Source organism: Ixodes scapularis, unplaced genomic scaffold (genome assembly GCF_016920785.2).
Source record: "Ixodes scapularis isolate PalLabHiFi unplaced genomic scaffold, ASM1692078v2 ptg002371l_1__unscaffolded, whole genome shotgun sequence".
Classification (NCBI taxonomy): domain Eukaryota; kingdom Metazoa; phylum Arthropoda; class Arachnida; order Ixodida; family Ixodidae; genus Ixodes; species Ixodes scapularis.
Window position 1 is genome coordinate 436,255 of NW_024610243.1, and position 16,537 is coordinate 452,791.

At 46.6% G+C, this 16,537-nt stretch overlaps 2 non-coding genes and 1 pseudogene across 2 annotated transcripts; all 3 read left to right on the top strand.

The window, feature by feature from the left end:
• The first annotated feature begins 644 nt into the window (after positions 1-644).
• Trnat-cgu lies at positions 645-716 on the top strand. Its single transcript has one exon. It is a non-coding gene; the product is annotated as a tRNA-Thr (tRNA).
• A 2,117-nt stretch (positions 717-2,833) lies between these two features.
• Trnat-cgu lies at positions 2,834-2,905 on the top strand. The gene has a single exon. It is a non-coding gene; the product is annotated as a tRNA-Thr (tRNA).
• Positions 2,906-11,648: 8,743 nt separating this feature from the next.
• Positions 11,649-14,773, top strand: LOC115328530 (annotated as a pseudogene).
• The last annotated feature ends 1,764 nt before the right edge of the window (positions 14,774-16,537 follow it).

The following is a 16,537-nucleotide window of genomic DNA, read 5'->3' on the forward strand; positions in this document are numbered from 1 at the left end:
CCGTACCCCTTTACAGATCTCTGTGTTCGGAGGGAACGGGTCAGGATGTACTCAAAAGAGTTAAAAGAATGCCGATAAGACCAGCGGTTAAATCCTTTTTCTTTGGACTACACAGCGGAACACTCCCTGTGAAGTCGTGGCTCGAGAGTAGGGGGATATTTGTTCCATGGACAACCAACTGCCTGCTCTGTAAAAGACCAGAGACCATGGAGCATGTCTTAATCGAATGCTGGGACGCAGTTTTTTATTGGGATATTCTCCAGCGCACATCAAAAAAGGATTTTCCTGTAACACCGTTCGGTATTCGGTTTTTGCCTTTCGAAAATGAAGGTGGGGTTCCGTACGACATGATTATGGTACTCGGTCTTCACAGTATTTGGAAAACGAGAATGGCTGTGCGCCATGCGGACGTCGATGTACGCTCAGTGCGAGAAAACTTTGTTGAGAGCCTGGCATACATTCGAACAGTTCTTGCGGCACAGCCTGAACCCCCTGACTGGTTGCCGCTTCTAAAAAAGCTGGTGTGCCTTAAACGATTTTAAATGTAACCGCGCTGGTCTAGCGGAGGTTGTCGGTTTCTCTTTTAACACTCTCATGTGCGTACTTGGTGCAATTGTCAAAACAGGCAATAAGGAAAAAAAAAAGCCGTTATAGTTCAGTGGTAGAACACTGGTCTCGTAAACCAGGGGTCGTGAGTTCAAACCTCACTGGCGGCTTCCGGTTTTTCCTTTTTGAATTCGTGAGTGTTGTAACTGACCACTGTGAACTCTCTGGGATGCGGACCGAAAAAATGAAAGACGTTTCCAACACCCTCTAACGCCGAATTAGAGTAGCTCTTGAGGAAGAGGAGGGAAGGGTACAGAGGGAAGGGTATACCCCTCCCCTCCTTTTGACCTCCTCATCCTTCCTGCTACTCCTCCTCCTCAAGAGGAGGAGTAGCAGGAAGGATGCGCTGCATTATGGGACATTTCCCATAATGCACCGTGCGGTTACGCCGACGCCGGCGCCGCTCAATCCGGAAACGGCCGCCTAAGAGCTGCGCTCTAAAATAGAATAAAACATGAAAAAATATTTGGAAAAATATTGATATTTTATTAATGCAGTTGTAGCGTGTGTCATTTTAATTATTTCGAAATATTATGACACCTAGGTTTCATGTATAAATAGCGTTTACCAACGCCCATTTTTCGACGGTCCGTGGTGTTTTATTAAATAATATACGGATGGAACGACTTCCTTCCTCTTTGTTTCACCAAGCCCATGGCTATTCGTTAGGTTCAATGAGCGACTTGATTTTCTCGTAAGATGGACTGCGTGCCTGTGGTGTATCAGTTTATCCCTAGTAAAAATTTTCACATAGCGTGATAAAAGTTTTCAGATCAGGTAATCTAAGGACCGAAATTAAAACATTGGCGAAGACACAGAGGGGATCACCTGAGCGCAGAGTTGAAGTGTGACGCCACGGTGCCCGAGTCACGTGATATCAATATGGCAGTTGGGGCCCACGCGACGGCGGGTGAAACGTTCTGCAGGCTTTTGGACACCACAAAGTGGGCCGTCATCCGATTGCGCGAATCCAGGGCAGCATCGGTTTTTTGTTAATCTGCGCATTACATCGGCTTCTAGTGCCTCACTTTTGAAGCTGCACAGATTTAATTTAAAACTCGAAGTTTTCCGTGCATTATTGTGAGTCGATTCTCATAGTCTGAAACGCACAGAACTGGTTGCATTCCTCGACTTTGGTGATGAGAATTCCCTAGAACGTTCTACTCCGAGCTCTCAAAAACGACTAAGCATTTCCATATTGCATATCCAGGGAGAGCCTAATTTTTGCTAGTAGGTGTCAGGGCGAACAATTCAGAAAAGAAATAAAAAGGACGAAGAGCTGTGCCCGTGGTTGCAATTCCTGTCGAAGGTAATAAACGAGCATAGTGGCTAGCCGCGTACGAGCTAAAATGCTTCAAAATATCTGGCTTGAATCGGCTAACTGAGCCAATCTGTACGCTGCTACAGCTCAGTGGCAAAGCTCTGGTCTTGTAAAACAGGGATCGCGAGTTCAACCTTCGCTGGGAACTCTACCTTATGATGATGCAATGAAATGAAATGAGAAGAAAGAAATCATTGATTTTTTTCTTTATGTATTTACTTCTTTTGTTGAAATTAAAATTAATTTGGAACGTAAGATTTACCGTTGTGACGCTCAAAGTTTTGGTATTTTATTGGTGGAAATAGTGATACTAGTCATCCCCTTATAATGTGCCGTAGAGGCAATACGAATCTATCCACAAAACATAATTCGATCAAGCTATTTAATGTTTGTCCAGGTCACGGCCGAGCATTGAGTCGGCGATTTTGTATTAATGTCTTGAAGGCCGCACGAATGGTCATGATTATAAAAGAGGCTCGTATTTAATAATAAAATATATTATGTAAACATCGTAGATTCACAAGTTGTGCATATGAATGAAGGGCTAATAAACAGTACTGTGCGTATACATCAATTTGTGTGGTCACGTGTCATTAATAAGTGTACCTACACAAATTAAATATTTCTGGTTTAATTGTATGCTGCCTGCGTGACAGATAACGTGGTAAATGACCTGAATTGGTGGTAATTATATTTTAAATTGAATTTCTCGGCTCAACGGAACGAGAAAAAGTGCGCATGGGCGAATGCACCATTTTCTGGGAGTGTGGCGTTTCGTCCAAACGCAATTTATGCTTTGAAACACAGCTCGAAACGCATTAGATTGTTTTAAGCTGTGGAAAAAAAAAAGCGTTTTTAGAATAACACAGACGTTCTAGTTTATGCACTGAATCGCGTAGGCCAACGGCCGCTATAGCTCAGTGGTAGAGCACTGGTCTCGTAAACCAGGGGTCGTGAGTTCAAACCTCACTGGCGGCATCTGGTTTTGCCTTTTTTAGTTTTGCACCCTATTTATGGCATCTATATGCGCGGTGGAGCTGTCTATTTTTTCAGACGCCACACAGTTTTTGTGGTTTTCCTATTGTTGCGTTCCAGGACAATATTTTTTTTTTAAGATGGGCGTTCACGCGGCATCTGTGGTCTCACCTTTGAAGCTGCATAGCCCCACATTGATGCTTAAAGTTTTCCTTGCATTATTGTGTCGAATCTTTTAGAAGCCGCACACAACTGGTGACATTTATCGATCATTATAGCGGTGAATTCTTAAAAGGTGCTGCGGGATTTTCTTAAGAAACGACTTCGTGTTTTCCCTTGTGTAGCTAGAACTCATTGGAAGCGGTACTTATTTGTTTTCTGTGATACAACGCTAATTTTGTGAAAGTGACAAACATTCCCGGTAGACGCTTTTTGAAATACGAATGTACGCTGAGCGAAATAGCACCAAGGCATATAGATTAATAAAAATACAGTCAGTGCAAGTCACCTGCTTGATAGTCAATAATGGTGTTTGAAATACGAGACTGTAATGACCTATAATCAAAAACTTGGAAATAAAAAAAACAATGAAGAGACGTCTTTTCGTGTGTCATTTTCTTATCCTTCCCAGCTTCCTGTCTTTCCCTCAACACAGTCTCGGGTTTCAAACGCCAAGACATGTTTGCTTCATAATTTTTATAAACCAGATAGACCTGAACACCAACTTCGAACCCTTAATAACGGCCTTAGGTGAGCGTATGATATTGCTTAAATAACAATCATAGGAATCATCTAACTGTAAGAGAGTCATCAAGCAAAAAACCAATGATGGCTTGCTTGGGTTTATTCCGTTCCACTTTATGAATAGTTTATACCGTTTGACGTATCGATAGGGCCAGAGCTAACCATCTACGCATAGCTGTATAGCGCCGGGCACAGTGCACTTCTGGTACTGTGAAATATCTCAGCGTAGCACTGATTCGGGAGGGGTTAAGACAGCTTAGCTTAATGTCTTAGCGTAAAAAAGGGTATAGTTACTCAACCGAGCCTATTTAATTAAAACTAAGGAAACGGACCTGTAATATGGACCTTTGCAAACAGAAGTATCTCGCCGCCGCTATTTTGCAACACCAGCGACCCGTATTAGCCAGAACTTTTTGCCACCCACCTGAGCTGTGAGAAGCCGGACAGCGCGACCCCCAACTAAATTCTTCATTCGGAGGAAGGCTGTGCAGAGATACTCCAAAAAGTATTGGGGAATGCAAACACTGAGATACATGTATTTTGAAACGCAAAATACAGATACAGAGATACATTTGTCTTTTATGAAAAGGGGTATCCTTGAGATACTTCTGCAAAATAAGCGAACAAGTATTCCGGTATACAGACAGAGATACTTACAGTAATACATTTGTTCCCAAAGGGTACTACGTGGAGAGAAAGTGGTAAATACAAATGGTAATTCAGGCTTGCGCTCCCTTTTTTAGGTCATTTTATGCACTTGCCCTTATTTCAAACTATTCATTTATAAAAAATGCCACAAAAAATCCTGTCACCCCAGCAGAACCACGTAGTTACTGAACGGTAAAGACTCGGTGCCATGCTTGACGATAGGCGTCTGCTCGAAACGAACTCTGTTTCACTGAGGGGGAGCACCTCAATCTCTCGTCTGATATGTTTCTGAGTCACCCATATTGTTGGGACGTTGGACAACAGCGCCGTACCTCTTTTCCACTGAACTCTTTTACATTATTCGCTTGGCTAAATTTGAAAGAGTGGAGGGCTTTCTGGGAGGAGCTTTATTTGTTATTCTTGCAAGTAACCTTTTTTAAATCACAGTTTTGTATATTAACGTTGGTGACTGTGATGGATCATAAGGTAGGCTCATGTTATAAATTCTGAAGCACTTTGCACCAAGGAGGAACGAACGAAGAGGGTGAACATGAAGCAGCCCACGAAGCGGTGGTTCGACGTTCTTCGAAGATTACTTCCGTTGGGGTTATCTCCGAAAAGCCTACCCAGATATGTTCCAGGTCTAGGCGAAAAAAAGGTAATGGGGACGGGTCCGTGGTAAGGGGACGGATTAAACAGGTTTGTTGATTTATCTCTCTTCAAAACGTGCCCGAAAACAAGCCGGATCTTGTCCTTTCGTCGTAAAGTGACTATCGTTTACACTGTATATTAGATATGCTGTATTATTTTAGACCTCTCTCAAATTCCGTTGGGATAACGCGGTACCATGGGGTGCATACAATATATGCTGTTCGATTGATGAGACCCGTTCAGTTTCATGTCGCGAGCCAGTCAAGCTCCTTTTAGAAGCCTTTTGTCAGGGGACCGCTCCAGTACTTCTGGAAATATAAAGCTTATTGTATTGTATTGTATCGTATTGTAACACCCATGCAGTTGTGTTATCCTGCGTGGTCAAGCATTTTCAATACTTAAGACATTTTTGGATTGACACGGCTGAGTGCATAGGTCTATAAGAAAACTCTACATAAAATTAAACAAATATTTCAGTTAAATTTGGTCTGTCGCGCACAGAGCCAACAAAAATAGCTTTAATTTGTTTGGTTTAGAGCGTAGCTTTTAGTCACCCGTTTCCCAATTGAGCGGCGTCGCCGTCGCCGTTGTCATATAAGTGGGGGCGCATCTTGCGTTATATGGCACAAGGGCTGGCTGGCTGTGTTCACCGGCAGATGAGCGTGACTCGGGTAGCGCGTGACTGATGCGCGTGTACGGTTGCGATGCGCGCGTGTGCGGCTCGAGGTTTGGCGGTTGTTCGATAAATGCTACAGGCGTAGCTGGTGTTCTCTTGCGGCTTCTTTCTCTGGTCCTCTTGACTCGACTCGGTACACGACATGGTGGCAGCGGTGGGATGAAAGGTCCTCTACCATCTCTGAGGACCTGAGAAGCGACAACAGGTTGCCAGCGTGACCTCACGGCCAGGCAGGAAGCGAACCAGCGGCCGAACTACGCCATGCCTAACGACGCAGACGGTTCGGGTTCTTCGAACACCCAGACCAGAAGAGGGGCATCCTTCTTCAATCCTTTCGGAGTCGAGCTCCCAAAGAAGTGGATTTTCGGAATTTTAATGACTGGAAGAGATGGATAACCCGGTGGAAACGCTACCGCATAATCTCAGGACTCCATCTGCGAGACACAACCACTCAAGTCAACACTTTCCTTTACGCGATGGGCAGCGAGCCAGAGGATGGTGTCGCGTCGCTGAACAGGACTGAAGATGAGCTTATCGCCTTCAACGTAGTCAAGGCCAAGTTCGACACCCATTTTGTTTCTCGGGTGAACACCATTTTCGAGCGAGCCAAATTCAACTCGAGAAAGCTAGAACCGGACGATCCATAGGAGGTCTTCATCACGGCCCTACATAAACTGGCGGATACTTGCGAGTATGGCTCTCTGTGGGACGAGCTCATCCCAGATCGCATCGTGGTAGGACTGCTTGACACAAAACTCCTGCTGGATGCTCAACTTACACTGGAAAAAGCGACCACGACAGCAGGATCGTCGGAGATAGTTAAGCGGTTACAGCCAGGGCTGCGCAGCGCAAAGACTGGAAGTGACGTCCTCGAAGGACTTAAAAGACATCCGCGAGGAAAAAGCGGAAACAAAGATACCCAAGGTCAGAGCACGTCGCAAAACCAAGGACCTCCTAACAGTTAACATGGATACGTCTATGGTGTCGCAGTTCGCAGAAGCACACCCAACTTCAATGCGCTGCGAGGGGCAAGAAGTGTAACGCCTGCAGAAAGCTAGGCCACTTAGAGAGCGTCTATTTTTCGAAGCAAGCGATGGAAAATCGGACATCACAAGGACATGGGCCAAGACTAAACGAAGTCTTCCTTGACAAGCTGGTACAGTCAAATAACGGGACCCCCTGGTTCATCACAGCTAAAGTGAACGACCGGGAACTATCGTTTAAGGTAGGTGCAGGGGCGCACGTCACGGCTATCCCTCCTAGCGTGTGCGACCCGACAACCTTGGCAGAGCTGGAGCCAACAAAGACGGATCTTTTTGAAGCCGGCCACTCTGCACTCAGCAAACTCGGCGAGTTTAAGGCAACGATAACCTGGAGTAGGCGAAATACCAGAGAGCCGATCTACGTGACCGATTGGCTGAGATACCCCTTGCTTAGACTAACTGCTATAGAAGCCCTTGAAGTGCTACCAAGCTTACAGAAAATCAACGTTGACAGCAGCATGGAGTACAATGAACAACTGCAAGCTAAGTACCCATCGCTTTTCCAAGGACTGGAGAAAATGAACGTCCAGTACAAGATTACATTCCAGCCGGACGCTAAACCGTTTGAAATCACATACCCGCGACGGGTACCCTTCCCGCTTGTACCCAGCGTGGGAAAGGAACTACAACGCATGCAAGACATGGACGTGATAGAACCAGTCGACCACGCCACAGCCTGGTGCGCGCCCATGGTGGTTGCCAAAAAGCAAGATAACTCTATCCGGATCTGCGTGGACTACACTCAGCTCAACCCACAACTGGTGCGGGAGAGCATCATCATGCCCACGGTAGAAGAGACCCTGGCAAGGCTTGCAATAGCTACGGTGTTTAGTAAACTAGATGCCAATTCCCGTTACTGGCAAGCACCACTAGCTCCGGAATCAAGAGAACAAACAACCTTCATCACAGCACTGGGGCTTGTTCAATTTAAGAGACCCCCGTTTGGCATCGCGACGGCGCCAGAATTCTTCCAGAGGGAGATGCCGAGGATCCTAGGAGGAATCCTGGGGCACGTTTGTCATATGGATGACATTCTAGTTTTCGACCGAGACAAAACAGAGTCCGACAGAAATCTCAAGGTGGTGCTTTGCCGCCTTCGTGACGTTGGAGTGACCTTGAACACCGAAAAGTGCGAGTTCGTCAAGAATCGTGTCCGGGTTATGGGCCACATCCTGGACTGCACAGGCATCGCAGCAGACCCTAAAAAAACGAAAGCGATTGTCAAGATGCCGGCACCGAAAAGCATGGCTGAGCTACGATCGTTTTTAGGCATGGTGAACCACATCGGCAAGTTTCTACCTGACATCGCAGACAAGACTAAGCCACTTAAAGATCTACTACATCAGTATGAAAGCTGGCTCTCGAGCGAGGCTCAAGAAAAAGCATTCGGCGTGGTCCAAGATCTCCCGTGGAAGACTCCTGTCGTAACATTTTATAAACCTGGACAGCACCTGACGTTATCAGCAGACGCATCTTCGTATGGACTGGGGGTGGCCCTGCTTCAAAAGGAAGAGGACGGGAACAGACGGCCCATGGCATACGCGTCCCACAGAACAAAGGTACGCCCAAGTTGAAAAGGAGGCCTTGGCCATTGTCTGAACTTGTGTTAATTTTAGAACCTACTTAGTAGGGCAAGTATTTCACGCCGAGACAGACCATAAGCCCCTGGTACCACTGTTATCGACAAAACGTCTCGACGTAATGACACCGAGGCTACAGCAGCTAAGAATACGCATCTTCGAGTTCGACTTTACTATCTCTCACGCACAAGCAAGAAGATGTACACCGCAGACGCATTGTCCAGGAAGCCGCCCACAACGACAGACAATTTTACGGTCACACCGATAGACGAAGACAAGAGTGAAACATTCGGTCAAGAGTACGAGATGCTGACAGTGGGAGCTTCTTCCAGCATCTTTTTCGTTTCTGGAAAGGCTGAGGACTGAACTGTACAAAGCCCATAGAACGGCAAAGTTATGGAATACTCTCAAAAACAGTGGCCTGAGACGGATAAGCTTCCTCTAAACTTCAAAAAAAGATCGCCAGTCTCGCAACAAACCTTTCGGTTGTACAAGGTCTACTCATGCGGAACCACATGTCGGTCATTCCCCCCCGTCTGAAACGAGAAGTCATGGAAACAATACACTGTGGACATCAAGGTGTCGTCCGATGCCGTGCAACAGCGAGGGATTCTGTCTGGTGGCCCCGGCTCAGCACAAAAATACATGAATATGTAAGTCGCTGCCCTACAAGTAAGCAATATCGACGAGCAGTTGCGCAGCAACGGGGAGGGGGGGGGGGGGGGGGTCATAACCCCCCGTCCCCCAGAGCTCCGCGAGAATTATTTTTTCTTGCGTATTTGACGATCTTTTTAATGTAATGTTCGCAACGTGAACCTTTAAAGGTAAATAAATTAATCGCCCCCTCTCGTCCTCCTCTCCCCTTTCCCCCCTCGCCATCGCACTGGTGATGTACAAGGCACGAATCAGTCATTTCAGTAATATACAATGTTATATTGACAGAGGACGCACTATTGGCAAAATTACCTATGTGGTGAAAAGTGCTAATCTGATGCACCAACCTAGGTGTCACAACATTGCGTCCCTGGATACACTGTCCGAGCAAATTGCAAGAACCGCCAATGATCGTATTCACGCTAGCGGTGTCGCGGTGTGTAGTTTCCCACAGTGGCACGCCCAGGGGGGGTTAATGTTCTAACCCCTCCCGTTGCATTGACGATGACGTACACGGCGTGACAGAGTTAGTGCGAAGGAGTCAGTTCCGGATTTTCTTATCGTACATTGACAAATTACATTATTTTCGCAATTACTTATGTGGTAAAACGGGCTCAACTCAGGCCTCAATCTAGGTGTCAGAAATTTGCGTCCCTTCATCACGAAGTTTGAGCAAAATGCACAAACCGCCGGTGTCACCGCGATGTGTACCTTCGTATATTTTATTTTCCTCGAATCTCTTTATATACTGCAAGAAATATAAAATCATTATTAATTCTATGTTCGGACATGTTTCGTATTTGAAGAAATAAACACCCCCAAAAGACGAAGCGGTTCCAGTAGATAACTGTTGGATCGTTTTTGAATCGCGTTCTATCCCCAACTGTTAGGGAAAAATCCTCTACACTCTAGGTTGCTCTAACGCTTTCTCATTTTTGTGTAGCGCGGGTAGTCTGGAATGGCGTATAAGAAAAGCTGAGATATGCGTTACACACGAAATTTCAGATTTGTTCTCAAAAAGGTTTTCAGGAGGATTCCATATAAATTGATCGCATGGACTGCGTGCGCCTTCGGATTTCGAGGCATATAGGACCGAGTTATACATTTACAGTGTATTTTTGCGAGAAATATTCTTGAAGGTGGTAAGTTCAGTTCAGCACGTTGATAAAAGCGTTTTTTTCCCCTTGGATTTTGCGGCCAAATAAAAATAAAATAACGGACATTATAACACAATCTTAGTTCATACGTTGTACTGTGCGATGTTTCATTTTTTTTTTGTCTCAGAGACTCAGACGATGCCGCATCGAATAATGACCTGGTCACTGTCGGCTCCAAAAAAAGGTGAGGTGGCAAGAAACTTTCAGTTTCTGCAGCGACTCACCCAAATGACTTCGGGATCTACGTTACAAAGTCGGTAAGCGTGACTAGATTTTTTTTTCTTTTTCGAATCCTTATTATTCCGTTTTTTACATACATAGCACCCAAAATTGTATGCTGCATTGAACTAAATAAATGACCTGAAAGTTGAAATCAAGAAAGTCAAGTTCGGAATTTATTTATTCTAACCTTTAGCGAATTTTAGAAATGACCTCGCTTTTCAGATGTCTTTCTTGCTTAGTTTTTCTTCTTTTTCCCTGTGGTAAATGTTTGGCAGGGAACGGACTGTCCGCAAATTCAGTTTGCTTTGTTCATTTGGGAGAGGGCGCGCGTGTGGCCTTCGCCGACTTACGCGCGTCTCGTACTTGGGGGTCATGTTCTGTCCTTTAAAACGAAACAGGATCCCAGATTCCCACGCTATTTTCTTTCTGATTGACGGTCATTCATAAAAGCATACGAGCAGACCAACAACACGCTCTATTAAACGGACAAGAAAAACAAAACACAAAAGACCCCATACTCTCCTCGAGGGACATCACAAGAAAGCGCCGTGAAGATGCATGGCACTCCTACGAACCCCGCCCGCTCATACAATGAACGCAGAGCCGATATGTTGTGCACGGTTTGCGACTCGATACGATATCCGGCAGACTCCCATGGGAACAAGTGTGTCCCCTGCTCTTCAATTTGGCTCGAGGCGCCCCGGAGAGCGACATTTTCCTTGACACTTCCCGCCTGGGCCGATCGTTCCGACGATACAGCTGCGCCTTGGCACAAACCGAAAAAAAAGAACACTATGTTTTTTACTCTCCCTTTGCCACGAATTGCAAATAAATGGTTGTGCTACTCGAAAAAAAGACGTGGACAAGGTATACTTACGTTTCGGGCGGACTCCTTTCATCTTCTTTGCAATTCTAATCCGTTCTAATAAGCTTGTAGACTCAGTCGACCATTGGACAGGGGTTGCCCTGTAGGCTGTGACTCTGTTGGGTGTTTCGAAATGATTGGTTGGCCGCCCCCAGAGGGGGAGGAGGCGTGAGGTTATCCTTTCGTGTTCTCTTTATGTTTCTCTTTCTTGCTCTCTCCCCCTCGTTGTGCATTTTCCTGCTCTTTTTTTTTTCTATCTCGTTCTTCTTCTTTCCATTTATTTCTTCATTTCCGCCAAGCCGTCTTTTTGTGCGCTCCACAGGAGCGATACAATTCGGTGCGCCACCCCCCTTACATTGGCAGCGACATCCGGGTTTCGAGCTACAAAACAAACAGCCGATTTTCATCTTAGATCATCTACTCTATTAGTACTGCTCATCGCGCACCCATGCCGCGGTGCAAGTCTGACAACTAATTTGATCGATGCGCGAATTCAAAAGTCCGCGATGAGCTATATCACCAAGGCCGCCTCAATGAAGCGCCAGCCCAATTTTGTGCCTACCTAGTACTTCCCTAAAAAAAATCGAGGTTTGGAGCCAACGGATGCATCACCAACGGAATGTATGACTCCCATCACCGAGAGTCGATTATTCAACAGACGCCATCATCCTCACCGGATTCTTCTGAGCGATCCGTCTCTTCCCATCATCTTCCAGTTTCTGCTGCGACTCACCAAATGACTTGGGAGATCTACGTTGGAAAGTCCGTAAGTGTGATTAGATTTTTTTTTCTCGAATCTTTGTCATTCTGCGTTTCATATACGTAAGGTCCGAAATTGTATGCTGCATTTAATTGATTTATCCTAACGTTTAGCGATTTTTAGAAATGACCTCGCTTTCTGAACGTCTTTTTTGCTTGGTTTTTCTTTCTTGTTCAAGTTATGTAAGAGTTTCTACGTTGCAAGTTTTTAAGAAAACGTGACTGCACGACGCAAAGAGAAGTTGCAATGTGTTCAGTAGCAACGAGCATCTTTTCTTAGAGCGCAGCTCTTAGGCGCCCGTTTCCGGCTTGAGCGGCGTCGGCGTCGCCGTCGCGTAACCGCGCGGTGCATTATGGGTAAATTCTTCCGAAGGGACCTGAGGACTCCCGAAGGAACCCGAGGTCGTCTCGAAGGAACCTGAGGTCCTTCGGGAGGACCTCGGGTCCCTTCGGGAGGACCTCGGGTTTCTTCGGTAGGACCTCGGGAGGGCGTCGGGTTCCTTCGGGAGGACCTCGGGTTCCTTCGGGAGTTGCATGCAACCTGTTGCAGGTTGCAACTGGCATACAACGATTTGTATGCAACCTGTTGCATGCAATCCAGGTAGCATGCAACCTGATGACGTGATCGTCATCCGTATCGTCATCGTTACCATCACTGATGACGTCAGTGGCATCCGCATCGTCATCGTCATCATCACTGATGACGTTATCAGTGACGTCACTGATGACGTCATCAAATCGTCATTGTCAAGGTCACGTGACCCTGAGGTCACATGACCTCTCAAGGTCACGTGACCCCACTGAGGTCACGTGACTCCCTGGAGTCACGTGAACCCCCTGAGATCACGTGACCCCCTCAGGTCACGTGGCCGCCTGAGGTCACGTGACTCTCTGAGGTCACGTGACCCCCTCCCCCGAGGTTACGTGACCCCCTTGACGTCACCCGACCTCCCATGAGGTCACGTGACCTCAAGGAGTCACCTATCCCTCAGTACGTTTCCATCCTCCTCCTCAAGAGCTGCGCTCCAACCGGCGTTACAGGGAATTGTAAACGGCTTTCATTGTTTTTCGACCTTTGTGGATTTAATCATTCCTTCGCGAGTTGACTAACAAGAAGAGCAAAGCCTTAATCGTTTTATGACTCTTCCTTGAGACTATTTAAACGAATATGGTTTGCATATTTTACTTAATTGGATCGCCGGAGCCTATTATTTCTTAGATCTACGTGTATTTACTCAGACTAGTGCTGAGATTCATTCTTTTACGTTTGTTAAAATTGGCACACTAAATAAAACGACCAGTGCTAATAATCACATTACACAAAGAGAAAATGAAAACTAATGTCTTCTTTTGGATCGACATTCATTTATATTTCATGTAAAGTAATCAAATAATCTCACGAGTACATTTCGAGTGGAAGTGGTTGTAGTCGTAAATGTTGTTTTCGTAATTTTCGTAACTCGCACGTAATATTGGATTTAGGCTAGGTTCCAGGCCACGTGTTGGGCCACCTGTTTTCCTCCGGTTGTACTGTGACTGGTCCCTATGCGTTGCTGCTGTTGTTCGGACGGCTTGCACACAGGTCGGGCCTTATTTGCACGACAGGTAACCTCGTTCCACTGGTGCAACGTTCAGCAACAAAGTTTTACAGACGGAACGTTGTTTGTGGTGACGCTCGCTTGACACGTGCGCAAGTAGTGGTTCTTGTTCGTTCGCTTGGGGCCCGTGTAAACCTAGCTGTTTTTCTCTACCTGCAACGGTGATGGTTAATCAGAATAGCTGATTTAAGCACGGAGGTATCGTTACAAGGTTGAGCCTTACTTATAAATGTCATTTCTATTTTGTGCAGGTTACGGGCGTCAAGAAAAAAGAGCTGCTGACAAGTGCCTGGACGCTGAGCCCCACCTTCCCTTTCAAGCCAACGGGAAAAAGGAACCTCAAATTTCAGTATAACTGGCTGCATCGCTGGCGAACTTGTGCTGTCGAAATTCGACGAATTTAAAAATATGCAGTTGAGGATTTTAAGGACCATGAAACTAAAACATTCCATAAGAACAGCGTCCTTGATGCCGGTCAGTTTCTGGAGATATCAGAGGGGAGAAAGAATCCCACTGACCAGGACATTGATTCCGGGTTAAAGAAACAAACAGCTAAAAATGAAAGCCGTTTACAAATCCCTGTAACGCCGAATTGGAGCGCAGCTCTTGAGGAGGAGTAGGGAAGGGTACTTAGGGGGTCACGTCACCTGCGGGTAGTCACGTGACCCCGGGGGGGGGGGGAGGTCACGTGACCTGGCGGGGTCACATGACCTCAGGGGCGGTCACGTGGCCTCGGGGGGGGGGGGGTCACGTGACCTCGGGGGGAAGGTGGGGGTCACGTGACCCCCCCCCCCCCCGGTTACGCCGACGGCGACGCCGACGCCGACGCCGACGCCGCTCAGGCTGGAAACAGGCCCCTAAGAGCTGCGCTCTAAAACAGGAAATCCCTTACTCCTGTCATCACAACGGTAGTCTGGTGCGGACGACAAGGAGTTGCTCTGCGTGGCCATAGAGACGCCGGAAAAATGAATCGATCCAATTAGCCGGGAGAAAAGAATGGGAATTTCGAGGCGCTTCTAAGGTTGCATGCGTCACACGGCGATGAGCCTCTCGAAAAGCATTTAGAGGGTTGCAGTGCGAATGCGACCGACACCAGCTGGAGGACCCAAAATGAGATTAAATCGGCATGCAATAGCATTGTTTTGAAAAAGCTTGTCTCAAAGGTGAATGCTGCAAAGTGCTCTGCGGTCCCGTCTGATGAGACAACGGACATCGCGGGTGTAGAACAGCTCTCGCTCTGTGCGCGCTATTTGGACATGGAGCGGATCCTATAAAAGAAGAGTTCCTGCAGTTTGTTTCTGTGACTGAAATGACAGAGAAAGGTCTGGCCAGCTCGATCGTGAGAAGTTTGAACGACATTGGTGTTGCAACGGAGTACTTGAGAGCTCAAGCGTATGACGGTGCGGCCTCAATGAGTGGGGCTTACAATGGTGTTGAGGCACCCCTCCGACAACAGTTTCCTAATGCTATTTACGCTCACTGTGGATCACACAGCCTTAACTTGAGCCTGCCGAGCGCATGTTCTGTACCTCAGATTAGAGACTGCATGGAAACAATAGCTAAGGTCTGCGAGTTCTTTCACACTCCTAAACGTCAAGCTATTCTCGGCGATCAGATTGAGAAGCTGGTGCTCAAGCGTCGCGCAACGCGCTTAATGTCGTTTTGTCCAACCCGATAGGTTCAGAGACATGACGTTCTCAACATTTTTGTAGAACTTCTAGAACCTAATTTGGTAACTCTTCAAAATATCGCTACTAAATGGAAAGACAGGAAGTCATCCTCAAATGCTCAACTCTTACTGAGCACACTTCAGAGGGGCGAAGTTTGGTCTCCCTTTTGTGGCAGAGAAGGTTTTTAGTTTCAGCCTATTTGCGAGTAAGTACTATCAAACGGTAAACCTTGATCTTTCATCTGGTGTCGACTTGGCTGAGGATGTTTTGGGAAATATACGAAGTATACGGTGCAAAGGTCACGCAGAATTTCAAATGCTCTTTTACCACATTTCTTCAAACTGTGCAAATCTTGGCTTAACGTAGAAGTGCCGAGGGTTGTTGATCGACAAACGACGCCCTCGAATGTGGAACCTGCGAATCCAGAAGAGTACTTCCGTCGTCGCATATTTATTCCATCCATGGAAGCCTTCACAGAGCAAATGGACGAACGATTTGTGAAGCACAAGAGCATTCTTGCTCACTTTCAAGTGCTTCTTCCTCCGTCGTCAAGTGCACTACCGAATCCTAATGACGAGGTCGTGGTACGCCTCTTGTGTGAGCGCTACCATACCGATGTTGCGAACGGAATCTTTTCTGTTGTCGGAGAGCTACACCTATGGTATAAGAGGCTCCAAAGGCCGAGAAAATATCCAACGGGTCCACTAAAGACACTTGAAACATGCCCGTCTCTCATGTTTCCCGTAATCCAAAAGCTGCTTCAAATTATGAATATTCTTCCCGTTACGACATCGACAAGCGAGAGGTCTTTTTCAACCTTTAGACGCTTGAAAACTATACCTCCGTAATACGACTGGTGTGTTAAGATTAAACGGACTAACATTGCTAAATGTTCAACACGAAGTTTTGGTATCTCAGAATGAGATTCTAGACGAACTGGCAGCAAAGCCATGGCGGTTGGGCTTCAAGGTGTAGTAGTGTCTGAAGTCCAACGCTTGTTGTAGTAGTGTCTGAAGTCCAACGGAAGTTGGCAGCAGCGACGGCACAGGGGTGAGACGCTGAAAACTGCTCATCGTTACAGATAGCCGAATCCTAGACAAGCGTGCGCTATCCGGTGGCTTCTTCCCTTGACAAGCGACAAGCCCGTGTCCTCCGTAACTGCGCCCTTCAAACCAACCTGCCATTGAACGCCGCCACCGGAAGTCAGCTTCTCTTCCCTACAAAAAAAGAGTGCATATGGTCCCCTAGTCAGTTGGCAGCAGCGACGGCACAGGGCTGCGACGCTGAAAACTCCTCATCTTTACAGATAGCCGATTTCTACTCCAGCGTGCCGCTATCCGTTGGCATCTCCTCCTGACAAGTGACAAG